Raw genomic sequence first — 27,201 nt, forward strand, 5'->3', positions numbered from 1 at the left:
CATCAAATCAAATGTGCCAAAGTGCTGTACAGAACATTTCATCATTTCATCAGCACAACAAATACTAACGGTAAAGCCCGATTTCGACTACAGCTTTAGCACCACACCACACGGCACTACACCACCAAATAAAGTACCCCCTCGCTGATTATAATACAATATAAAGTATTACAACTATGATCATTTTAATACACAAAAATAGATTGAGGGTGATTATATACAATATAATCTATTAAATGCATTAAACAACTTCTTGGTCATCCTGGTCTAAATAAAAAGTCAGTGAGTGACCACCAGGCATTATGAAGTGTTTGGCCTATAGTTCACCTCAGACCCACCCTGGATGATTTTACTATTTGAAGATCTTGATCCGTGTTTTCTTCATAATAAAAATGGCAAAATCAACAGGATTTGGATCCTGTTGATTTTGGATGTATTTTATATATATATATATATATATATATATATATATATATATATATATATATGACTCAACTTTGTGTTCATTTATGTGCTAAATGAGTGACTTTGAGAGATGGTTCAGTGTACAATGTAAGACAATGAGGAGCAAATCTTTAATTATCAATTAATGAATCAATTATTTTGGATTTCTTAACTACACAACCCTAACCTCTACCAAAGTGTTCTTGCACTCTCCTGCTCAAAATAAGTGTTCCCCCATCTTGCCTTGCGTCTTGCCTCCCTCATAAGCATAAAAGAAAAATCAAAAACATAAATCGAAATAAAAGATTTCAACCGTGTTCAATAACTATGTCTCTACATAATAGCTAGCATACAAGATAGTGGTGAATAGAATACTGGAGAGGGTGAGAAGGTAAAAAAAAAAGGAGACTCAAACGCAGGTGTTGTTGAGAAAATTGTCCCCCATCTAAAATAAACAGTCTATAAATCCAGTGTCCCCTTTATCCCCATATATGGAGTTCCCTGAACCCAAGCTGGTGCATCGTACATGACTGATGAAGTCATAGATGGGATTGACACAGGTCATGGCGCCTTGTTTCCTGCTGACAAAACCATTGAAATGCATATGCTCTGACGAGAAGAAACAGTAATGCAGCTTCAACACCAGGGAATGTTCTGTGTAGCATATTATGTCTATATAATGGTCTGCTCCAGAGAACTGTAGTCGGCACCAGTCATCTTCCCACACGAATTGTCAAAGGCTGTCCGGCCTATTACTACCACAGCAGTATAGCAGCCTCCACACTGGCAGAAATGTATCCTGCATGTCATGAGGAATTCCAATGACATACAGTATTTACCGTACGGTCAGATGTTATTGCACACTTTGCTTGAGTATCTCGACTGGTCGAGATTAAAACAATATGTTGTACTATGGCCAGTCAAGGGCTACGTAATAAACACCTCCCTTGCTGTGAAGCAAAATACGTCACAATTTTTCTAAACAGATCTACAAGCTAATTAGCTTGAAGATCTGTTCTTTTTCCATGTTTTCAAGGGCCCCTCCCCTTTTCACTCACTGCACACAGAGAGTACAGTAGAGAGATAACCTTTAATTTGCTCCCAGCCTTACACATGAAAGATAAAGTTGTTCCAGGCTACAACATGCGATGCCCAGACATATTATAACTCTATACGAATACAGAACATCACTTGATATTTTCACTCTGACCTGCAGTGGGGTCCCGTTGCCATTCCACATGTTTAATCCTCATTTTAACATTTAATTTTGTTTTCATCGCGCTCCTGCACATTCCTCGATCAGCACGTTAAGTAAGTGGTCAATGATGTTGTGTGTACCAGGAGGGACTGATTGACAGACAGACAAGGACTTCAGCTGCTGCAGAAATAGTTTAATTTTTTTGAGTGGTGCAACCACTCCCTTACAGAGCTATGTGTGTAGGTGGGTGGGTGGCTGGGTGCTTGCCTGGCTGGCTGGCTGGCTGGCTGGGTGGGTGCCTCTGAGCACGAAAACAGCATGGTTGTTTTTCACCACCTGTGCACAACCTAACACACACACAAACACACACGCACATAATAACTGTATATATGATGATTTCGGGTGTGCCAGTACAGTGACAGTACAGTACAGTACAGTAGAGGGACGGTAACTGTCATGTCTCAACCGTTTCGGACGCAGGGTGGCACGCCGGAACCGGCACGCCAGAACCGGCCCGGCCCCCTGGGTGCGTTCCTGTGGGTCTGGAACTTCCTCCCCCCACTCCCCCCCCCCCCCCCGGAGTTACACCACTCACTTCACACGGGTGTGATTTTTTCTTTACAGAGAATATATTATTTATAATATGACATCTCTAGTTGAGCACTGAGCCCTTCTTGTTCGCCATGGTGATGGACAGGCTGACAGATGAGCTTAGACAGGATCCCCCATGGACCATGATGTTCAGATAAAGCGCTCTTAGATATCCCAAGTTGAAAACTTGCGATATCTAAGGCGACCGGGCCTTTGCTTTCAGAGCCCTGACTCTCTGAAATGTCCTCCCTTTGGAGATCATGGCTGATGGCTCGCAGAGTACGTCCCCCGCTTCAAATCCCTCCTGAAAACTCCCTTTTATGAAGCTGCTTTTATCCCCTAAATGTTGTAACCCATGTCGTCTTATTGCATCGTCTTACTGCAATCCTTGTTTGTTATATCCTCTGTATCATAACTTATTGTTGTTTATGGTGTGTATTGTATTTGTTTTTATTTTCTGTGAAGCACTTTGTATTTGTAACTTTGTTTCGAAAGGTGCTATATAAATAAAGCTTCATTATTATTATTATTATTATTATGATGATGTTTGCAGATGACATAGTAGTGAGTAGGCATGTAACAATATATCGTATATCGATAGGCTATATATCAATATTATATCCCAACGATATGTATCGATTTATTAAAAATGAATATCAATTTTTGGAGAGAAATGAGACAGACTCTATGCAGTCACTTTCAGTAGTAGAGGCCTGCAGAGGGGAGCTGTATGTGTCTGTGACACAGGTGATGGTCGTTATTGATGCTCATTAATACATCAAGGAAGGCAATTATGTTTCTGCACTGTCAAATAGGTCTACACATCTATCCTAAGATGCCATCAAATAAAAGAAGAAATGTTAACTCGAGCTAGGTTTAAACATGAAAGCATGTTAGAAATTAAGTAATTTTACATGGAAAGTAATGCTACTTTTGCAATGTAGTTAAATAAAAATAGTGAAAAAAGCTTGGGGGGAAGATAAATCATTAAAAGAAAATAATTGTGTTGAAAGTATCGTGAACCTCATATCGTGATACGTATCGTATCGTGAGTTGAGTGTATCGTTACATGCCTAGTAGTGAGACTAGTGAGCAGGTAGAGGCAAATCTAGGTGGAGATATGCCCTTGAAAGGAGAGGAATGAAGGTTAGCCGCAGCAAGACAGAATACATGTGTGAATGAGAGGAACCCAAGTGGAACAGTGAGGTTACAGGGAGTAGACGTGAAGAAGGTGGAGGACTTTAAGTGCTTAGGGTCAGCATTTCAGAGCAATGGAGAGTGGAAGAGAGGTGAAGAAACGAGTGCAAGCAGGTTGGAATGGGTGGGGAAAAGTGTCAGGTGTGATAGGAAAGTATCAGCAAGAATGAAAGGGAAGGTGTACAAGACGGTGGTGAGACCAGCTATGTTGTATGGTTTAGAGACAGTCGCATAAGGAAAAGACAGGAAGCAGAGCTCAGAGATCAGGAACAAGTACTGTACATCAGAGGGACAACGCATGTCAGATGTTTTGGAGATAAAGCCAGAGAGGCCAGACTGAGATGGAGGCAGATTGTGTTTACAGTATATTTCACATTCAGTTGCAAGGTTTCGTTTTGTCAATAGCTTGACATCTGCAGGCAGCTCTCGTTTCAGTGCCTCCCCAAAGCCTTGCCTTTTGAAAATGACAGTTTAGCTAATTTGCTCTGGCTGCTGGTGAAAAGCATGCAGCAGGGACAAACAAAACAAAAGCAAGCCAATGAGTATAAGTTTCTCCAAACACCGCTCTTTACAGATGCTGAGTCACTTCTGTCTCAGGGGTCAGGGACTGAGTTTTACACAACATTCATGCAGTATATAAATAAAAATCCCATCCATGTGAAGTGAGGGGCGATCCCCAGGAGGGGGGAACCCAGTGTACTCTCTGCTGCCCCATCTGGCGGAGTCAGGTTACTCATGTGCTTCCTGGTGACAATTCAGTGGGTGAACTGTGGACAGTTTCTTGTTTAGTGGCTGTGGCTCAGGAGGAAGAGCAGGTCGTCCAATGATCCATGGGTCGGCGGTTCGAATCCCGGCTCCTCCTGTCTACATGTCGAAGTGTCCATGGGCAAGACACTGAACCCCAAACTGCTCCCGATGTGCTGGTTGGTACCTTGCATGGCTTCCGCTGCAATCGGTGTATGAATGTGTGTGTGAATGGGTGAATGTAATGCACAATCTATGTAAAGCGCCTTGGATAAAGGCGCTATATAAATTTACCATTTACCATTTAGTGTGACACAGACATGGAGTGGTTACTGTATGTTGTGTGTGGGCACATGTCGGATGGGACAGTTGTTCTCAAAGTGGGGTCCGGGGACCTCCTCCAGGTTTCCTTGACGGGTTCCAGAGGTCCTGACCAAAATGAGTTAACCCATTAAGTTCTCAAACTATCAAGATTTTTTTTAAATGTACACAATATAGCAGATGTACAAGCTCGCAGAGGAGAATGAAGTGATGCGCTGTGAGCTTGTATATCTGACTACTATTTTAAAATAGCCAACGCAACAATTTTAAATGACGCTTTCCCGGTTTCAAGCATACAAATCTATTTACTTTGGCTATTCGAAAATAGCCAATCTAGAGAAATTGGGAACGATTTTTGAATCATTTTGAATAATTATCTACACAAATCTTCTATTATGAGGGTCCCTGGCACAACATCTTTTCAGATGGGGTCGGCAGTTAAAAATAAACAGTATCAGTTTGGGGGTTCTTGACATGAACATACATCATGCATACACCAAATCCAAATACATGCCATATTTTAATAATTATTTTAAGATGGTTTCGGCAATAACATGCAATTTGATAACATTTCTAGCATTGTGTATTTTATTTTCACATTGTCTTATATTTATATGATCTTTTATTTGCTTGTCACAAGTATATGTGCTGTATTGCTTGCATGGAATAAAGCAAAATACAATCTCAAGACTGAATATCTAATGATGTTTTAGGCCGACCAGCTGAAGAAATTATGACATTTCTGAGACCATTCATGTTTCTGGAAGATGCTTCTAAACTTGTATTCTATTGCTAGTTTGATCACTTCAAAAACTCTCTCATCTTAACATAACTAATGACCGAAAATATCAGATCTACTTTGTCCCGGTAGCTCAGTCGGTAGAGCTCTTGCCTTTGGACCACAAGTTCATGGGTTCGATCCCAGGCACCGCCAACTCAGCGTATGAGTAGCATGGCTTGGTGCAGCAAGTCGTGCAGGAAGTACCGGGAGCTGATGGTAGGTGTGGCGCTCCACCTCAGCAATCCATCTCCCAGGGGTCTAGCGCATTGTAACGGGGATAGACTCCCGCGTGTTACCGGCTGATACCGACAATAAGCCACTCCCGACCTACTTCTTCTACAAGCTCACAACACGTCGCACTGCGACATGTTGTGATCTTGTAGATCTGCTATTTTCTGTGCTGGTTTCATTGGAATCCAAATGACTGAAATCAGTTGTGGCGACTGAGAACTTTAATCCATGTGCTTGTCACTATGGTAACAAGATCTCCAGTGATGAAAATATTTAAGATGGTTTTGGCCTTAAAATGCATCACCGTCTGGTGAGTCTCGCTGTGCTGTAAGCCTCATTCTGCCACTAAATTATTGATTTTAAATAGCAACAGCTTGTAGTAATTGGAAAAAACAACAGACAATCCGGGCACTCAGAAAGAGGAATGGCCTTTATTGTTCCGACCATGCAAGGTCACGGTGTTCATCAGGGCGAAAGGCTTATAGTAATTGCTTGAAAAAGTGCTTGAATTGCCCATCTGAATCAGCAATCTTTGAAATGTGGACCCCCCCCCCCATTTCTCAAGTTTGATGCACACAGTCTAACGACACTCGTACAGCGTCGCACAGATGGTGAGACACCATTCTCTATTTCTCTCCTTCTCCAGCCTAGACTCGCCTTCTCGTTTAGCAGTCCGCTATACCACTTTAGCCAGATTCCCCTGTTGCGTTTGTATTAATTAATCGTACTAAATGTCAGTGGCTCCTGGCGAAGGCGCAGGCGTTAAAAGACAGCCATCATTTAGCAGGTCATCATGATTTTTATATGGGCAATTAGCCCACAAGCTGCTGCAGACAGTCGATGTCCTGAAGAAGAGGCAGCCTCCAAGAAGAAATTCTCATGACCGAGGCTGCCGATATATTCAGTATAGTGTGGCAGAGGATGAAAACGTTATAATAACAGGCTTCTTGTAGCAGTGTGAAGATGGAGGTTGAATTCAAGAACCATCTTTTTTTTCTCCAATTCAGTTTAGTTTCATACATAATAAAAAGTACATAAAAAGCGGGCTGTTTTTGCTATACATGTCATCAAGTCGGCACATTGCCTTTGAGTAAAACGAGGGCCCGGGGGCGAGAGTACGGACTGCTTATCTCTTTTATCATGGCTCTAATGTGTATATGGATCTAGGTTTTCAATTAAACTGTGATTGATTGATTGATTGATTGATTGATTGATTGATTGCAGAATGGGTACATTTCACATGAAAGCACAACTAAATAAAAAGACTGTTACTGTTACGACACACTGATAAAGCATTACACTTGCTTACAACAGGGTCCACCTATCTCAATTCATCAGAACATTTAGAGACAAACAAATATACGCTTCTATATTAAAAAAAAATCACACCCGTGTGAAGTGAGGGGCGCTAATATATTAAAGTCTAACTCATGTTGATTAGGTGATGTAATGGTGATGTAAAACAAACGGTGACAAAACAAACATTAATTTCTCTTTATTGTCAATGGCATGTAATGTTTGTGTTAGGGACAAGATGACGTACATTTCCCCTTCATTGTCCTTTTTTTTGAGTGGTGTAAACCACTCCTACAACTGGCTTTTGTGTGCAGAAAAAATGAGCATGGTTGCTATGTTCAAAATAATTTCTGACGTAATTAAATCACACCCGGGTGAACTGGATGACCGTAGCAACCATGCAAATTTTTTCTGCACAAAAAAAGCCAGTTGTGAAATCACATCCGGGTGTGATTTCATTACGTCAGATCAGAGCTGATCAGGCTATATAATACCTTACACCACTCAGTTCACACGGGTGTGATTTTTTCTTTTTTTGCGGCTTTCGCCTTTATTTTATATTTTTTAAAGAGCGACAGACAGTAGGCTGACAGGAAATGGGGGAGAGAGATGGGGGAGTGACATCCAGTAAAGGCCGTCGGGATTGGGAGTCGAACCCGTGGCACACTGCCAGACTCGGACTACCGTCCAAGGTGCCTGGACCGCTGAGCCACGGCCCAGATTTTCCCTTCATTGTCAATGGCGTTTTTAAAACAAACATTAAACCCTCTTTATTGTCAATGGCGTTTTTAAAACAAACATTGAACTAAAAACAAACATTAAACCTGTATATAGGAGGGGCTAGCACCCCTCAAAAACAGGAAATCTTGTAAGGACGTAAAAAAGGAAAGGAAACATATACATAATTCACCTCCACCATCTGTTCTCTGCCCTCTAGGTAGGATTGCATCCAGCTCACTGATGTGCTATCAAAACCAATTGCTTTTAGCTTGTTAACCAGTATGGAGTGGTTCACGGTGTCAAAGCCTTTTGGAGGTCCAGCATGGCCATGCCGCAGTATTTGCCAGCATCCACCTCGTGTTTGATGTGGTTGTTCAAATAGAGGAGGCATGTGTCAGTGGAGTGGGATGTTCTGAAGCCAGATTGGAATTCCTACATACATTTTTTGTGGCAAAATACTTTTCATAGACAATTTTTTCCATCACTTTCGAGATGGAGCTTAGAATAGAAATAGGGCGGTAGTTGCCGGGTCTAAATTGCTCCATTTCTTGTGCAGTGACACACCTGAAAGCCATGCAGCCTGTCCTCTTGGTCCCAATCATCCAGCTCTTTCAGAGGTCATCATTCAAAAACACCATTATTAATTCAATTCCATTTCCCAGTAGTGGAGCTGAATGTATACACAGTAAAATCCAGAGCCATTTATAACTCTGGAAGTGTACAATGCGACCGAATGGACCTATGGGTTACATCTGACAAATCAATTATTAGACTTAGGATTTTACTGTGTATGTGTCAACAAAAGGTCCTCTCTTCCCAATCTCATTCCTCATAACCCTGAATATTCATCTCATGCCTCTGATTACGAGCTCACTTGCAGGTTTGGTTCACATGTATATGGCTGATGCCAAGGGAAGATAAATCAGCCTGTGGTAATGAAATATTCGGCAGCTGACAACTCCACAACTCAGCCTTCATTAGGTTTAGCCCCTTTTAAATGTCTCTTCATGCAGTTAGGTGAATGCTTTTCCGTCTGCTGCGAGGCTCATATCACACCAACACCTTTCTGGAATATAAACTTTTAGATGATTGAGTGCAGGCAGCCCGTGGGAACTAGCCCAGAAAATAATAATTGACATGCCTTTTTTTATTTAATCAGTAAAAAGACTATTGAGACTAAAGTCTCTTTTCCTTTTTTTTTTAATTATATTTTATTGGCAAATGGGATTTCATAAACATGGTGAGCACTACAGCAAGTGTCAATTTTCTTTTTTTCTCTTTTTTTTTAACAAGACAACACAAATACACAAAAGTTGCTCACAAGCACGTGTTGCAAATAGTACTGGTAAGTATACACAACAAAACAAAAAACGACAAACAAAAAACTATATATATATATATATATATATATATATATATATATATATTCGGCAAAAATACAGAAAAGAAAAAACAACAACAACCTAATATCGCAAAGACTAATATACAAAAGAAAAGAAAAGAGAAATCAAAAACACTGTGGAGTTCAGTTACCATAAAGTCTCTTTTCCAAGTGTGCTGGCCAAGAGAAGAGGCAAAATAAGTAACACAGCTCTGCCAGTAACAATAAATACAAGACAATAACAAGGACGGACAACATTCATAAACACAGTACCCAGTACCTAAGAAGCTCAAAGGAAGAACAGGAAAGTATAATAACATGCCCAATAAAAGCTAATGTATAAAAACTAAGCAATGAAATTTGCTAATGAATTACGAAACAAGAGAACCAACATTTTCTAATTTGCTATACGTCAAAGCAGGAGCAATGTCTGGGAAGTGTGCCCATGGTAATCCTTTTGAAGCCAGTTTGAGTCGGGTCTGTAGGTCATTCCATGACCAGGGTCCAAAAAACGCATTTGGGGGGAACGACATAGTGCAGAGGTTGAGCGGGTTTTCGAATTTCGAACAAACAACACTGTTTCTCTGCAAAGAAACCTTGAACAATGAAAGAGCACGACCGCTTGGGAATCCATAGGCTTCCTGGTTTGATTCTGGGCTCCCCCTGTGTTAACCCCTAACCTATCCCCGAACGTAACTCACTACAATTCTAAGGTACATAAAGATACAAAATGTGCGCACGCACGCACGCACGCACACACACTCCCTTTTTTTGAGTGGTGCAACCACTCCAACGAACAGCAATGTCCGTGTTCAACTATGTGTGTTTGTGTGTGACTATGTGTGTGACCAGTACCAATGAGTACCAAAAGTGGCGCTGTTGTGCCAGAAACGGAGAGAGAGATAGTGCTGCATGTTGCCTGCTAATGAGAGAGAGAGAGAGAGAGAGAGAGAGACAGAGAGGGGGGGGGGGGGGGGGGGGGATTTGCAACACTCAGTTCACATGGGTGTGATTTCTTTTTACAGATAGTAGCTTACATAACATTCACTTCTCTTATTCCTCTATAAATTATATTTTAGAGTTTCTGCACAATATGTAGAAACACTATGCCTTAGAGTTAGAGTTAAAAATCAAAGGCATAGAAAATATAAATAGCATACTTTCACATGACACCAGCATACAGCAAATAGTGTTTTCTCAAAGGATTCTCCGACATTTTGAACTTTGCTTGTCAGTTTTTCCTCAGCAAACATTTGTCAATTATGGGAAAAAGTTACCACACTTGCCCTTCAATCTCCCTAAAACAACTTTGTTAGCATTGCAGGCATTCTTCATTGGAACGATAGGGCATAGCTACTGTAGCTGTGTGGTTTGTGGCTTTCCATCTTCTGGTGGTTTCAATCAGCCACTTGAACCCTAGCATCCCGATTCTGTAGACCGACTATTTATCTGTGAAGATATTTATCGAGTGAAAAAGGGGGTGTGTGTGGGGGGGGGGGGGGGGGGATGCTAGTATAGAGCCGTGGGGGACTCTGGTCATCTAAATATACAGGGTTTAAGTGGCTAACAAGCCATTTGGGAGAAACTGAGTCAAATGGAAAATATGGTTAAAAACATCCATACTTTGTATTTGGTCTTTTGCAATGAGTTTTATTTGTTACATCATAATGCTCATCACATGGTAAATGGTGCATTTATAACGCTATTATCCAAAGTGCTTTATTGTGCATTTACACTAACCTTAGTCTGGCTAATAAGCCAGACTCATATCACACTGTTTTTTTGCCAACGCGTCTGGCGTATTAGCCAGGCTACACTAACCCATCCATACACCGATGGTGGAGGAAACCATGCAACCTGCACATCGGGAGCAATTAAGGGTTCAGAGTCTTGCTCAAGGACACTTCGACACTAACTCTGGGGGAGCCAGGGATCTAACTGGGAACCTTGTGGTTCCCATCCGGCTGCTCTACCGCCACTCTACCCCTGAGCCACTCCCTCCATGTAGTATATTCATTGAAATGTTGGCGTGGCTGCTCCTACTACCAGGGTAATAAAGCCATTGTACCATTGTAATAAATACAATGGTACGAGGTATAAATAATAGTGTGTGTGTAGTATGTTAAAAGTATAGTGTGTACAGTATAGAAATTTAAATACGCTGATTACTTACTTAATAAGCTGATAGGTGTGGAAAAATAATATAATCAATGTATAGAATTCATCATCGTCGTCATCATCATCGACATTTAGGGGAAAGACTACAACCTCTAAACAAACCTACACACCTTCCTATAAGATCTATGTCAAAGACCCCTCTAGTCTCTCCATTACAGTGATTGATTTGATCTGGTTCAATGGAAGTCCCCAAAACAGCAGAGCCTGTCTGCCTGGCATTCAGGCATGTATAACAAGCAAACGCTTATTTCTATTTGTCCCAGCAGGAGGGTATGGCATACGTCATATAAATGTTTAATGAATTCCGTGTAAAGTTCCAAACTGTTATGACTTGGTAGCTAATGTTTTCATGCTGCAATCCAAACTTAAACTTCCAGATAGGGTTTTTGTTTAGCAGTGCTTACTCAAAAGACAAGGCTCAATGTTCAGATGATATTATACCAAGGTGAACTGTGCTCAGGAATTTAACAGGTTGTTTCTTCAGTAAATTACTACCACACCAGTCGGTCCCGACGTTTCAGAAGTTGCCTTGATCAAGGTAGCTGTTGAAAGTGGTAGATAGCATGCTACTAGTGATGTTTTCATGACAAGCTGTTTTACAGACAAGCTGGATGTGGCTAACCACTTAAACATCTTTACAAACAGCCACAACACTGGTTAACAAACTGCTCTCCCACTCTGGTAAATTTGGTGTAGAGCACATCCAAGCTTTCTACAAAAATCTAGGTGTTTAAACAACTGAGCGCCCTTCAACCTAACAAGGCCATTGGCCTTGAAAATATCCCCTCCACATTTCTTAGAGACTCAGCTGCCTCAATTGCTCCAATCACACCCACATAATAAACCTCTCCATCAAACAGTGAAACGTCCCCCAAGATTTCAAACAAACCGGCAGCAAATTAGACCCCCGGCAACTGTTAATAAAGTTTTAAATCGATTTTCAATCAAAGTGCCCTTGGCAGTAGAGGGGGAGGACGGGGGAGGGGGTGGGAGGTCCTGCTGGGACAAATAGGAATGAGTGTTTGCTTGTTATAGTACAGCGGCTTATACCCCAATACAAGAGGTATTGTGCACTTTTTCAAAAAAGCATGAAACTTCTACCATAGTTAGATGATATCATGAGGTGTATTTTCAGATGTGGAGTCAAGTCAGATTTGACCCCTGAGGCCCGGTAGAGGTCAAATTCTAAATGGCTGCCGAAAATATTGAAAAATGCTTAACTTTGGAACCAAACACAGTAGAAGAACATTTAAGGTGTCATTTCCCACTAATTTGTGGGTGCCCAGTCAGTTGGTGATACTGAGATCAATAGAATTCAAGAAAATGCATTTATTTTAAGGTCAAGGTAAAAAATATCTAAAAAAAGACAATAAATATTTATTTAATTGTATCCATGTTCCCCATAATGTTCTTCTATACCTTTGTACTTTCTGTTATTATTAACTGTGATGTGGTTATTTAATTTTTATCTAGGATCAGAACTACCACCAGGTCCAGGTGGCCCTCTATCAGTAGCTAATTACATTAGAGTTGTCAGTAGGACAACTGCCAGCAGGAAGCTGTGCCGAAATCTCTCTTGGCTCTCGTCAACATGATACTTGGTGGTACAAACATCGAACATCAGACCACCACAAAAGCTGCCCTATCAATCTCCCAATTGATGGTCTTCAATAGTAATAAGCACACACAGAACAAGGATTCACCAAGCTCTGCACGTTCAAGGCACAGACGAGAAACTCCTCTCCCACTATATCTGTCCCTCAAGATCCATGCAGTCACGAGAAGTAGAGGGCTAGTTGACTCACTGTTCAATCTGGGATTGTGTGTTTCCTATGACAGGCTGTTGCAAATCACATCAGATATTGCCAATGGTGTCTGCCAGCGATTTAGGATGGAGGATGTTGTGTGCCCACCAAAGTTGCGTGATGGACTGTTCACAACAGGAGCTGTGGACAACATAGACCATAATCCAAGTTCTGCCACAGCCAAAGACTCCTTCCACGGGACAGGAATTTCCCTTATGCAGCATGTGTCACACACAAATGGCGGAACTGATCGTGGTGTACTAGTGATAAGTCAAGATGGCTCTTCCACCAAGTCAGTGACACCTCTGCCATCAGCCTACACAGCTGTGCCACCAGCCACCCTCCGGACAAAGGAATTCACTGTGTCCCAAGCACATGGTCCTGTGAGACCTCCCAACCTCCTGGCTTCTACAACTGCAACAGAAGATGAGTATGCGTGGCTCAGAAAAGTCAAGACAGCTGTTGAGACGTCAACCATTGATGGCATGATATCGTGGTCTGCCTACCATGCTGATTCTCAGCAAGCTGTCATCCCACCTGCAGCAATCAATGCACTGTTGCCTCTGTTTCTTGACAATGCACATTCAGTAGCAATGATTCGCCACTCTATGGACATCATCAGAAGAGCAGTTCAACATGTGAACCCTGGTCAGATTCCTGTCGTTGCTGCTGACCAACCACTGTTTGCTCTTGCTAAACAAGTGCAATGGACTTGGCCAGACACCCATGGAGAAGATCAATTTGTGATTATGTTCGGTGGTCTACACATCGAAATGACCATGTTGAAGACGCTGGGTGATTGGCTTGAAGACAGTGGCTGGACCAATGCCCTGGTCCAGGCTGACATTGCAAGTTCGGGCACTGCCAATTCCTTCATACATGCTAACCATGTCACCAAGACCCGTCATGCACACCAGGTCCTTCTACGGTATATCAGGTCCATTCGAGAAGGCAACTTCCAGCTCTACGTGGAAAGCCTAACACAGGTCGTGCACTGGATGTTTGCCCTAGATCATAAGCACTACAGCAGGTGGCTGCCCGTGCACATCCGGGACATGATGGCTCTTAAGGACAGACACCCAGATGTCCTTGCAGAGTTCATGTCAGGACATTTTGTGGTGCACAAAACCACCAACAAATTCTCTGCTATGGCAATCGACCAGTGCCATGAACAGAATAATGCTATGGTGAAAGGTTCTGGGGGGGCAATTGGATTGACTGGGAATCCAGGAGCACTGAGACGCTGGATGGTAGCTGGGCCAGAGATTGCAAGGATCACTAAAGAGTTTGAAGAACAGGCAACAAAGCAACAGTGTGAACCTAGTGACTCAAGACACCATGAGCAGCAACCTGCAGTACAAGCCAAATTCCTGAAGGAGGTACAAGCACTCGTGACTGCAAGAGTGCTGCAAGAGATGGGAAATCCCTTTCTAGAACACAGCCAGGATCTTCTAGTCATTGACACAAGAGACATTGTGGATACCCAAATAGCTGACACTGTAAGAAGAATTGATACCCTTGGTGAGGAGCAGTACACCAAGTTTGTGACTGAAAGGCTGGAAAAGTGTACAACACCTATCACACATCCTCTTCCAAAGAATAAGTTGCCACTGTTCAGCAGGCCACCTGTAAAGGTCAAATCAAAAGAGAAGGCACAACTTGCTGCACTGAAGAGTGACTGTGGTCTTTTTTCAAGGCTGTACATCTCGTGTCAAACAAGAGATGGAGACATCGAGAATTTATTTTCCCATGAAAACCAGGCAGCACCCCCAGCTCTGTCAAGTGGAGGAAAACTTCGGTTTGGGGTTAAAGCTGATCTGCTTCGCTGCCTGGAGTCAAGTCTGCCCGAAAACAACAGTGTTCCCAAGGCTGATGCAGTTATTCTAGATGGTGCAGTTGTGGTTCAAATGCTGAAACCAAATACATCAAGAACATTCCAAAAGTATGGAGAAACTGTTTTTGCGCCTTACATCTCTGCTCAACTTGATGTAAGCTCCCGTGTTGACCTCGTCTGGGATGTATACCTATCTGCCAGTCTGAAAGCCTCAACAAGAGAGAAAAGGGGGAAGGGCGTGAGGAAAAGAGTGGCTCCCCTCAATATGATGCCCAAGAACTGGCAGGACTTCCTTCGATGTGATGGAAACAAAACAGAGTTGTTTTCTTTCCTGTCACGAGAAGCCATTCGTCTGCCTGTCGCACAAGGCAAGGAACTGTATGCAACAGATGGAAGTGGAGTCCTCTGCTCTCCTGCTGACTCATGTGTGGCCTGCCTTGCCCCATGTCTGCAAGAGGAGGCTGACACTCGGCTACTTCTGCATGTGGCAGATGCTGTGCAGAAGGGTTGTAAGAAGGTCACCATACGTACAGTTGATACAGATGTGGTTGTATTGGCAGTGGCTTCTTTTAGCAAAATGGCTCCTGATGAGCTCTGGGTTGCCTTTGGTGTTGGGCCAAGCTTCCGATACATTGCTATTCACCAAATCGTTGCCACAATGACTCCTGCCAAGTGCCTGACTCTCCCTGTCTTCCACGCTTTCACTGGGTGTGACACTGTGTCTGCATTTGCTTGCAGAGGGAAGAAGACAGCCTGGGAGACTTGGAAGTCTTTCCCAGAGGTCACTGGTGCTCTGCAGGAACTCCTGGCCATGCCAAGTGAGGTCAGTGAAGGATCAAGGTCACTGATAGAGCGATTTGTGGTGCTGATGTACGACCGAACGAGTGACTGTATGGAGGTAAATGATGCTAGGAAACACCTTTTCTCACAGAAGTCCAGGACTTTGGAGAACATCCCTCCAACCCAGGCATCCCTTAAAGAGCACATCAAGCGGACTTGCTTTCAGGCCAACCTGTGGAACCAGTCACTGGTCTTGGATCCAAAGATACCAGAGCCATCTGACTGGGGTTGGACAAAAGAATCCACTGGGTGGCAGCCATTCTGGACAGCTCTCCCTGAAGCAGCAAAATCTTGCCATGAGCTGATCCGGTGTAACTGCCAGAAAGGGTGCACTGGACGGTGCACGTGTGTCAAAGCTGCACTTGCATGTACTGATCTGTGTTTTTGTTCGGGAGACTGTGTTAGGGTTTAGTTCTCATCCGAGAACCCTCTAAGGCGAGGATCTGTGGAGGGGAGTCAGCCAGGGGGCGCCACCCAATACTATACTTAGACAGATAGACGGTTAAGACATTTCAGTACGGTATTTCCATTACGTGATCCTGATATGAAAGAACACTAAGCATGGTCCGTTCGCCGTATCTCCATCCACTGATTGTTTCTGATTGTTTGTTTTTTTTGTTAAGCAACCTTTGGTTCAATTGCAGGTGCTGTATTAATATAAGTTATTATCACAATTATTATTGTCATCATATTTTTTTTTATTTTTTATCACTTGTTACTTTCATTATTTGGGAAATAAACCACCTTTTTGCACCTTTCGCTTCCCTTTGTCCGTATAATTTGACCTTGACATTGATCTGAAGGTATTTTCTTGAATTCTATTGATCTCAAAAGTATCACCAACTGACTGGGCACTTAAAAATTAGTGGGAAATGACACCTTAAATGTTCTTCTACAGTGTTTGGTTCCAAAGTTAAGCATTTTTCAATATTTTCGGCAGCCATTTAGAATTTGACCTCTCCCGGGCCTCAGAGGTCAAATCAGACTTGACTCCACATCTGAAAATACACCTCATGGTATCATCTAACTATGGTAAAAGTTTCATGCTTTTTTGAAAAAGTGCACAATTTTTTGGTAATCCGCTGTACTATTATACATGCCTGGATGCCAGGCAGACAGGCTCTGCTGTTTTGAGGACTTCCATCGAACCAGATCAAATCAATCAGTGTAACGAAGAGAGGGAATCAGACTTTGACCTACAGTATAGATCTTACAGGCAGGTGCGTAGGTTTGTTTAGTGGTTGTAGTGACCGTCCCATAAATGTTGATGGATGGATGGATGATGAATTCCATACATTGATTATATTATCTTTGCACACCTATCAGGTTATTTACATTACTACACTGTACACATTTTATACACTACACAATGATATTTATACTTTGTACCCTTGTATTTTATATCTTTATTACCTTAGTAGTAGCCACACACACATTTCAACTAGAGGCGATGAACATGTACTGTAACAAATAACACACCTTCAAGTTGTTTTATTCCATGCAGTTCAATCCTGCTGCCACCTTTGTTTTCGTTTTGTCTTTCTTATTTAAAAAACATTTGTCAGCTTATTGTCCTACCAATACCTTTACCAGTGAGTGATGTCAGTGGGTTAAGGAGCGCTCCGCAACTATAGACCGCGACGGAGGCGCGCCGTCTCAAGCGAACTTGAGCTGAGAGAGACACCACCGAATGATCTAATGCGAGCGAGTTGCCGTGTTGCACAGAATAGTAAATCCCCCCTACTTGCAAAGTTGTGTGCGGTCCAAATAAACAGCGAGCGCTCCATAACCCAGGGGTTCTCAACCCGTGGGTCGCGACCCCTCGGGGGGTCGCCAAATTATTTTAGGGGGTCCCCAAAGTTTTTTTTTTTTTTTTTCACGGTTTTTCAAAAATAGCAGACCTACAAGCTCGTAGCGCGTATGAGCTTGTAGATCTGCTATTTTTCATTAGCTAAATTATAACATAATGCTTAAAACACCAAAAGGGGTTCCCGCCCAAAATGGGTTAAGGTTATTGTAGCAGTCAATTTATATTGGGGGTCGGGAGGGGGCGGGGCGGGGGTCCCGAGACATTGCCAAAGCATTTCCGGGGGTCCCCGGCCAAAAACGTTGAGAACCCCTGCCCTAACCCACTGACGTCACTCACTGGTGAAAGTATTGGGAGGAAAAGGCAGGTCGCGTTTTTTAAAGCCTCGAATTCGGGAATTGTTCTTCGTCATCATGTCTCTTTGCAGTCAGAAGTGACCATAATATGACCAGACATCACTGTTGTAGTTTCTAATTGGACCCTCGTCTGGTTCTGACAGACTTGTAGTGTGTGCGGGCTGGGTGGTGTGTGATAATCCGGTTTAATTATTCCTTTGGTACCGCGACTGCGACGGCGGGCCCGGGAGAACAATAACGCGACACGAGACAGTATCACGCTAAAGGTTCACAAAGTTTATTACACAAACAGGAAACCTATATAGTGCTGGATCATAATGACGTGACAATAAGATATGAGACAAAGTAACATGCCTAATGCAGCAAGGCTGACCTTGCTGGCACTGAGATGTCTCTCGTAGTCTATCTATAAAGTATGCTACAGTACAGGCAGTACACAATACATATCAAGTACACTGTATCTCAAGTTCAAGTACACAGACTTAGAAGTACATGGGCAACTCATGATATAACATAATCACAGAGACTGCTCTTTCCAAAATGTTTGCATTTTTGTTTTGTTCAGAAAAGCAGAGCTATAAAATGCCAATATCTGGCTTGTCTTAGGAACAACAAAGAAATGAAGGCAATTTAACACCGCCAAACAGATTGGAAAACAAAACACAGCCATTCCTTTTCTCAATATCCCCAAGTATCCCAGAGGACAATGCATGCGAATGCAGAATGCTTAGAGAAGAGAAATTGCTTGGATTGTTTCCTTTGTCTCAGTGAGCTTCCAGCAGCCTGCACCTCCGCTGCCTGGATCCTTGTTTTATAATAGAAAACGGATAGCCAAGTGGTTAAGACCATACGCTCTGCTCTGCATGACTGACAGCCAGGGCCGGATCTACCATATGGGCACTTAGTGCACGTGCCCAGGGGCTCTTGGTCACCAGGGGGCCTTAAGAAAAACTCCACAGAAATTTTCCCCACTAATCAGAATGAAAGAACTAAAAAACATTGCATGGATGCACCTGGGACGTATCCTCAATGATGTATCCCATGCTCATCGGGGTTTCGGGTCTCGCAACATCATACCCCTCACTCAGGTGACCCAGCCGGAGTGATCAAGTCCCGACTTACGTCCCAGTAGCTACCCACGATCAGTCCCATTAGGGAAAAATGGTAAATGGTGCATTTATATAGCGCCTTTATCCAAGGCGCTTTACACAGATTGTGCATTACATTCACCCATTCACACACACATTCATACACCGATTGCGGCGGAAGCCATGCAAGGTACCAACCAGCACATCGGGAGCAATTTGGGGTTCAGTGTCTTGCCCAAGGACACTTCGACATGTAGACAGGAGGAGCCGGGATTTTAACCGCCGACCCATGGATCATTGGACGACCTGCTCTACCTCTTGAGCCTCTCGATCAGTCCCATTAGGGAAAGACAGGGTCACACAGTCCGCCACTCCCGAACTACTCTGCCGGGACTGGGAGGTCTGACGCGTGGAAGGACTAGGCTCTGTGGGTTGATTCCTGTCACCAGGTCCACTCCTGCTCTAACCATGTGCAATACAAATAAATAAATGGTGTCTAAAAGAAATTGTGTTGTGTTGGTGAGAATGCAGCTGAAAAGTGCAATTGTGTGTAAAGCAGCAACAATGCGCTAGATTGGCTGTTCAAGGTGGGTGGGCCCACTGGGCTGTGTGAGGTCAGGAGATTCTGGTGGAATAAAAGACCATCCAACATTGCTTTGTTTTCATTCTGCATGCATGGTGCGTCAGGTGGTTCGACAAAAAAAAAAGGGTAAAAACACTGAAATACACTGGCGGAATTCTCTCACCCATTTGCTTACTATGTGGGTCAAAATTGTTACTGCCTGACTGTCACTCTGGGGCGGAGTAGGCGGCCGGGAATAGGCCAATATTACAGCATAAAACCGCCCCAAAAGCAGGAGGGCCCTTCAAGCTTCAGTGCCCAGGGGCCCTCAGAGGTTAATCCAGCCCTGCTGACAGCGAGTCCCCGGTTCGATTCCTGCATGTCTCTCTATAGTCTATACTGTAACTATCAAGACAGACAATTTAAATATAGATTCAAAATACAACGTCACGTTGCGGTTAGGGGTAGTAATGTCAGATAATTGGGACGTCAGACTAACGCTACGCAGTACGCACCCTGTCGGCATGAGGCTTGGGTACAATTGTGTTCTCTTAAGCTGCCACCACTGAAGAGCCCTCCTGCAAAGCTCTGAAATCTCAACTGATCTGGAGTCAGTCTTGGCAGTGTTCAGCAAAGCACCGCTCCTACTGCAGGTGTTTAAATGTTTTATACTAGGATGCCTCCTCCTTACCCTACATCACTGCTGTAAAGTTAACTGTTTAGTTGAGTGAAAGAGAGAGAGAGAGAGAGAGAGAGAGAGAGAGAGACACAGACAGACAGACAGACAGACAGACAGACAGACAGACAGACAGACAGACAGACAGACAGACAGACAGACAGACAGACAGACAGACAGACAGACAGACAGACAGACAGACAGACAGACAGAATAAGTGATAGCATACTGTGTTGAGGAGATAAAAAGGGACACTGACATTTGGGATAATAACTGCTCTATGTCACCTGAGATTTGTACAGGATCAGCATTGCATTTCATTGCATTAATCTCTAGCTCCAGACGAGAAGCTTCACACAGCTGTCAGATGCACTCCATCACAATCAGGATCTAACTCGGTTTGCAAATGTACCATATAATTATTTATTGTTGAATGGGATTTATTAAAAACAACTGGTATTGACTACTAGACCATCAGATCAGCAACACCAGCAAAACAATGATGTGATGCTGCTCAAATGATGATGTGATGTATGTCTCTAAATTAATGTATATGTTACACTCTACATTCAACATATTATGTTGAATATCATATGTTTCCTCCATCATTGCAACACGTATGCAGTCAATGCAGATGGTTGGGTGCAAAAGACATTCACAGGTGAATTCCATTGGACATTTAAGTTTACTGTTAAAATAATGGTACATGGTACATAGTGGTGGTAGTGGCACTTTTTGTTTCTTGTATTGAAACATTAAACATTTGACAAACCGGTATGGATATACAGAGTAGATAATATTTTGGAGCGAAACCTTCATTCATGCCCTCCATAGGATATGGAAACCCCTCATTCCTAATCCTAAATAACCATAATATATGTTATCAGCATTTCCACCATTTATTCATGCTCTACTTCACCATGATCCATTTCATTTTCACATCTGCCAATAAACCGGGCACGCCACAACGGAAGTAGCCGAAAGTTCTCACCCTGAACGTTCTTAAACTCACAAAGCATTGTTGGCTTGTACTTTAGATTCTTCTCAGCAAATGATTTGGTGTACCGTACGGGTTAAAGAAGTTGACCGTGTATGGAGAACTGTGGAGACACAAGGCTCTCTTTCCCTCCCTTCTTCCAATCTTTCTCTCTTAACTCTATCACAATCAATCAAAACTCGCATACCAGTCCTCCCATACGCTGTCACTGTCACCAGAAGAACAAAAGGCCAGCAAATGATTCATGTGTGGTTTGTCGTTTGTTTTTCACAGCAACTAGTTTTTTTATTCCCACAACCTTTTATGCACCTACGCACAACAGAAATGAGGCTGGCTGCTAATGCTGGGACCAAGCAGTGATCTGGAAGGGCTCTCATAAGAAGAGATGGATGAATGAATCATAATGCATCAAGTGGGAAGCGTATATTGCCGAGATCAAAGTGTCACATGAAAGCACTGCTGCAATTTAGTCTACTCATCGTTGGAAATGAAAGGAGGGACAATTTGGAGATGGATGGCATCCGGTGCGATGCAGTCATTCAATACTGCTCTTTTGTTGCGTTTCCTCAGACAGACAGAAACACGCAAGCTTTTTAACTATTGGACCCTGATGAAGGCTTGACAGCAAAAACGCATTGGTCGTTTTTTTTTCGTTTTTTTGCCGAGCTAATGCGATTAAAATAAAGGTGTTCATTCTACATTGCTGGAGGCGTATTGCTATGGATACCATACTACCAACCCACCAAATGTCAAGGAAACCCCATGGATTGATACTGTAAGTGTCAAACCAGTGGTGGAAAGTATTAAAGTACATAATACTCAAGTACTGTACTTAAGTACAGTTTTGAAGTATTTGTATTCCAATTTGAAATTAGGCTAATTGAAAACTTTACTAGTTACAATTGTGTTTTTACTGTACATTAGAATTATTAATACAAAATAAAACCACTTTTGCCCAACATACCTGTAGCCTATACTTCGGCTATATGAGAATAGCCACAATATTGTTGTTATTTGTTGTTGTTTATAACACACACACACACACACACACACACACACACACACACACACACACACACACACACACACACACACACACACACACACACACACACACACACACACACACACACACACACACACACACACACACACACACACACACACACATTAGTAGGAGAGAGGTATGATTAGAAGAGGTGATTACATACATGATGAGGGGTGCCTAAAGCTGGAGACCTCTCGAAGCCAGACAACTACCGAGCCTGACATGTATCACTGCAAAGGTCTACAACCGTATCACCCTGAACCGGATACGGCATGCTCACTAATGTTCATGATAAAATGACTCAATTACTCAATCTGTGTCTCATGGGAGAGCTGTGAGCAGTTCAGAAACCTGTCCACCAGTGACATCATCAATGGGGAATCCAAGCTAATGGAAACGGCAGGCTTTCTATTCCTGAGAAGTTGAAATGTGATAATGGAAGCCATCGTTCTCACGATAATAAAAATCTAAATATTTGTATTTAAAAATCTTGTTAAAAAAATCTGCCTAACGATGATGACAACGCCGGGACGACATAGGGACGGTGCCAATGCACACCTCTACTGTAGGTTATATACAGGCCTGCACATAACTGGTATACGCAGTGGCGTGCACAGATAGACACTAGGGGGTGCTAGAGCACCCCCTGCCCTTTTGGCAATGTGCCCTTTTGAAGAAAAAAAAAGAAAAAAAAAATTGATTTTTTGATTGATTTCTTTTCCTTTTTTTTTTATTTTTCAAAGGTAGCGGACCTGCAAGCTCGTAGCGCGCCACTCGGTGGCGCGCTGTGAGCTTGTAGATCTGCTATTTTTCAATAGCTAAAGCATAACATAATGCTAACACCAAAAGGGGTTCCCGCCCAAAATGGATTAAGGCAACCGGCCGGTTCCACGCGCTGCACAAGGTGCCCTTTTTTAACTTGAGCACCTGCCCCTCTAAATGTCTGTGCACGCCACTGGGTATACGCCAGTGCATGCGTCGTCAAAAGGTTTTGTGCGTGACAGACCAAAGGCATGCCAAGTGCATTTGCGTACCGACAGCTGAGGCAGGAATGTAGAAATTCCTCCTCCTGACCTAACATTCAGCTGAGTTGAGCTGAGCCGAGCCAGGCACCCAACGTGCCTAAACGTCCTGTAAGTACTACTTAGAAATAAAACTAGTGTTGACTAATCATTGTGGCTCTTATTTTGAAGAAGTCAGATCAAGGACATCCGTTTCGATTGTAAACAAGCTACCTGCCATGACAAGTTTTTGAAAGTGAAAGTTGTTTTGATTCCGTTCAGAGCGCTAGTCGCTAACAGACGTTTTATTATTTAGATATGAAAACCATGCATCTGTCACTTAAACAATGGACACATGTTGGGTTTGGAATTACTTAAACATGGAACAGCTCACAGCTGCAACATTAGGAGAGTAATTCATTGTATCTGTGTCTGGAACGATACAGTGGGAGTGGGTGAGCTGTTAACATATGTCCTCCTGCTGCTATACAAATACTGTGGCAGAGTAGAAACGTCCTTAGCACCCCCCACCCCCGCTGTGCGCACCAAGCTGCAGGTACTCACTCTGTGGACTAGCCCAAAATAATATATATTTTGCCTGGTTATATTTGCCAACACCGATACTCCTACATACATCCTGTTGTTTTGCTGTTTGTGTGTGTTTGTTTGGAGCATAAATCATAAATCTTGTAGAATGTTGTTGACCCATTACGTGTGTGCAACGGTGGTTGTGCAATAAAAACAGATTCTGATGCAAGACAATGGAAATACAATGGATACAAACACAATGGATGATATGCAGGCAAAGGTCCCCTGTGTGTGTGTGTGTGTGTGTGTGTGTGTGTGTGTGTGTGTGTGTGTGTGTGCGCACGCGTGCGTGCGTGCGTGCGTGTGTAGATGTGCATGCGTAGATGTGCGGTCAGCTCTGCTTCTGCACTTGTCCATCAGGGGAACAGCTCAGGCCTCTCACTCATTCAATTACCTTTGGTTTCTGAGAAACAAACCTTGCGTATAGTACACTCCATAATCTCTTGCCAATCAAATATTTCCGCAAAACCCATCCATAGATAAACCCACACTCCCTGTGCACACCACTAAAGATGTTGTGCAAGCCCTCTATTTAGGTGCCTCCAATCCAATCTGGGTTCCCATCGACAAAACAGAGGAAAACTAGAAAAAGTGCCCTTCTGGGCACAGGTCTCCACCAGGAGGATAGGAGTGTGTGTGATGTTTGGCAAAATGTTTAGGAGCTGTGTGTGTGTGTGTGTGTGTGTGTGTGTGACGCGGCTTGGCCTGTTGTAGCGCCACCATGAGGCTGATTTGAAAACTGTCAAGTGGCATTTCTTCCAAAGCCTAGTGGGAATATGCATGTGTAGCATATACTTCGTGAAATAAGAATATGGTTGGGACCAGTACTGCTGTCAGAAGTAGGTGTAGTGGTAGAAGGAATTTGCATTGAAATCATAAAGGACCCAGGAGACTGAAAATTATGCTTAATATGATATTATTATTGAAAAACAAAAGTAAAACAAACAACAACAATCAATCAGATAAACAAAGTAAATTCAGGTCGAGGTCAGAGTCAATTGTTCAGCTTCAATTGTTCAAAGTCAAGGTCAGAGGGGTAATGTGTGAGGCAGTGTTTTGAGTGTATGGAGTAGTTATGGGGGGGAAGTGTGTGTTTGAGTGCGTTTCAGGTTCTTGGACTTAGCTCGCCATTGTATTCGTCTTCATCATCATCATTCATGGTTTCATGGAGTAAGGGGAAAAACCTGGCCTGAATACAAAAAGGCCAAATTAAATATCTTGTAAAAATAATAATCAAAGTAGCATACAAATCAAACATTTACAAATGTCAAATCAAATAGTTCATCAAAAACATCAAATGAAAATAACCAAACAAAACAATTCAAACATTTCAAACAAACAATAAACTCACCAATTCAGTCAATTCAATTCAGTGCAGGTGCATCCAGCTCATCGGTTCACCAGTGTGTATTGAGGTCTAAAACCAATGTTGATCAGTGTTAATATAGAGTTTGGTAATAAAGATTGGTAAATAGTAAAATGTTTGTAGAGGGGATACAGACCTGCCACAGCCAGTGATGTGCACCTCTCTGACTGAGACAAAAGTGCTGTGCTTTATACTAGGGTGTGGTGGTGATTGCTGATTGCTGATTTCAAACTGGTGTGACTGAGTGAGTGAGTGAGTGATCGGTGTGATGAGCTGTGACCTGATGCAGATGGCACCGTGACCATACAAAACAGGGATGCAAATACAGACAATACAGACAATTATAAACCTGGGTTACATCCTCCCCCCTTAAATCCATGCACGTCCCGTTGCATGTTACACAACATGGATTTGTGGGTTGGGGAAGGAACTAGGCACACCCCTATCACTCAATGCATCAGTGTATGCTGTAGACAAACTTTGAAATAAAGATTGAACAACATTTATCAAGGGGTTGCCCAACTGAGAATATTGAAACCGTTTAGGGGCTTGTCGGCTTCTATCTGAACGCCTAAGTGAACTCTCAGCGTCAGGTTGAGTTGTAATGACTGTAGGTTCAGTGGATTTGTCCATTTCAGGTTCCTCGGATATTTCTCCTTCCGGTAAGTTTGCATTTGGTAAGTTTCCATCCAGTGAGTTTCCATCGGGTTCAATATTGATAGGTTGGTTTTCCTCCACAGTTTCAGGTAAGTGGGTCCTTCCAGTTATTTCAGGTAAGTGTTCTATTTCCACAGGTTCAGATAAGTGTGTTTCAACAGTTTCAGGTAAGTGCGTCTCAACGGGTTCCGGTAAATGTTCCATTCCAGCGGATTCAGGTAAGTCCTCCATTTCACTGTGTTCAGAACATTGCTCCTCAACAGTTGTGCGAGTCTCTGTCTCGCCTCCAGTATTAGAGTTGTGTTCCACAGTGGGCTTAACGGTTGGCTGAACATGGCTTGGTGAAACCCAATAATCGGAATCCTCCTCCGTTGGAAAGTCTGCGTCAACTTCAGTTCCATTGTCACCTGGGTGATGACGGGTTCGTGGCCTACGGACAGAAACAGGCTGAGTGCATTCTTCCTCTGATGTCAAGGGAAGAAACCCACAGGGAAGGAGAAGATCTCTATGTAGGGTGCGTTTCGGCCCATCCTTGTTCTCTGGCCTTACAGTGTATACTGGAAGATCTCCTGCACGACTGACCACAACATAGATATCTGCTTCCCATTTGTCCGCAAGTTTATGTTTCCCACGAATTCGTACATGTCTGACTAGGACTCTGTCCCCTACCTCAAGTTCTGAGGTAGTTATCCGTTTGTCAAAACGAGCTTTGTTTCTTTCTGCCGTTTTGAGGGAATTTCGAGAAGCCAACTGGTAGCTCTCTTCCAATCGGGATTTGAGATTTTGCACATATTGGGAATGCGATTTCTGCTGATCTCCTCTCACAGGTAAGTTGAAAGCTAGATCAACTGGCAGTCGTGGTGAACGTCCAAACATAAGTTCATACGGAGTGAACCCGGTTACTTCATTGCGGGTGCAATTGTAAGCATGAACTAAGGGCTTCACATATTCTCGCCATTTTGATTTTTGCTTATTTTCCAGGGTTCCCAACATATTGAGCAACGTCCAGTTAAACCTTTCAACAGGGTTTCCCCGTGGATGGTACGGAGTTGTGTGACTTTTTTGGATGCCTGAAATTTCACACAATTCTTTGATTAGCTTTGATTCAAAGTCAGGTCCTTGGTCAGTGTGTAACCGTTCAGGTATGCCATAATAGACAATGAAGTTATCCCACAAGCATTTTGCTACAGTTTTAGCTTTTTGGTTGGGAGTGGGAATAGCAAGGGCAAACTTGGTGAAATGGTCAGTTAGTACAAGGATGTCCTTTGTATTGCTGGAATCTGGCTCAAGGCTAAGGAAATCCATGCACACCAATTCAAGAGGGCGTGTTGCTCTTATGTTCACCAAGGGTGCGGCTTTCTCAGGAAGAGCTTTTCTGCGCATACAGCGATCACATGTCTTGATTTTGTGCTCTACAGATGCAGACATTCTGGGCCAATAAAACCTTGTACGGACAAGATCAACAGTACGCTCTATGCCCATATGACCCATGTC

General features: G+C 43.0%; 1 long non-coding RNA gene across 1 annotated transcript in view; it reads right to left on the minus strand.

Moving 5' to 3' along the window:
• Nucleotides 1-1,892: 1,892 nt before the first annotated feature.
• The window catches only part of LOC306922387, a 59,399-nt gene continuing 34,090 nt past the window's right edge, over nucleotides 1,893-27,201 (minus strand). The window contains exon 3 of the long non-coding RNA XR_013789917.1: nucleotides 1,893-1,989. This is a non-coding gene — a long non-coding RNA (uncharacterized lncRNA). The remainder of the gene's footprint in view (nucleotides 1,990-27,201) is intronic.

Source organism: Electrona antarctica, assembly GCF_951216825.1.
Source record: "Electrona antarctica genome assembly, chromosome: 4".
In the NCBI taxonomy this organism is placed as follows: Eukaryota; Metazoa; Chordata; class Actinopteri; order Myctophiformes; family Myctophidae; genus Electrona; species Electrona antarctica.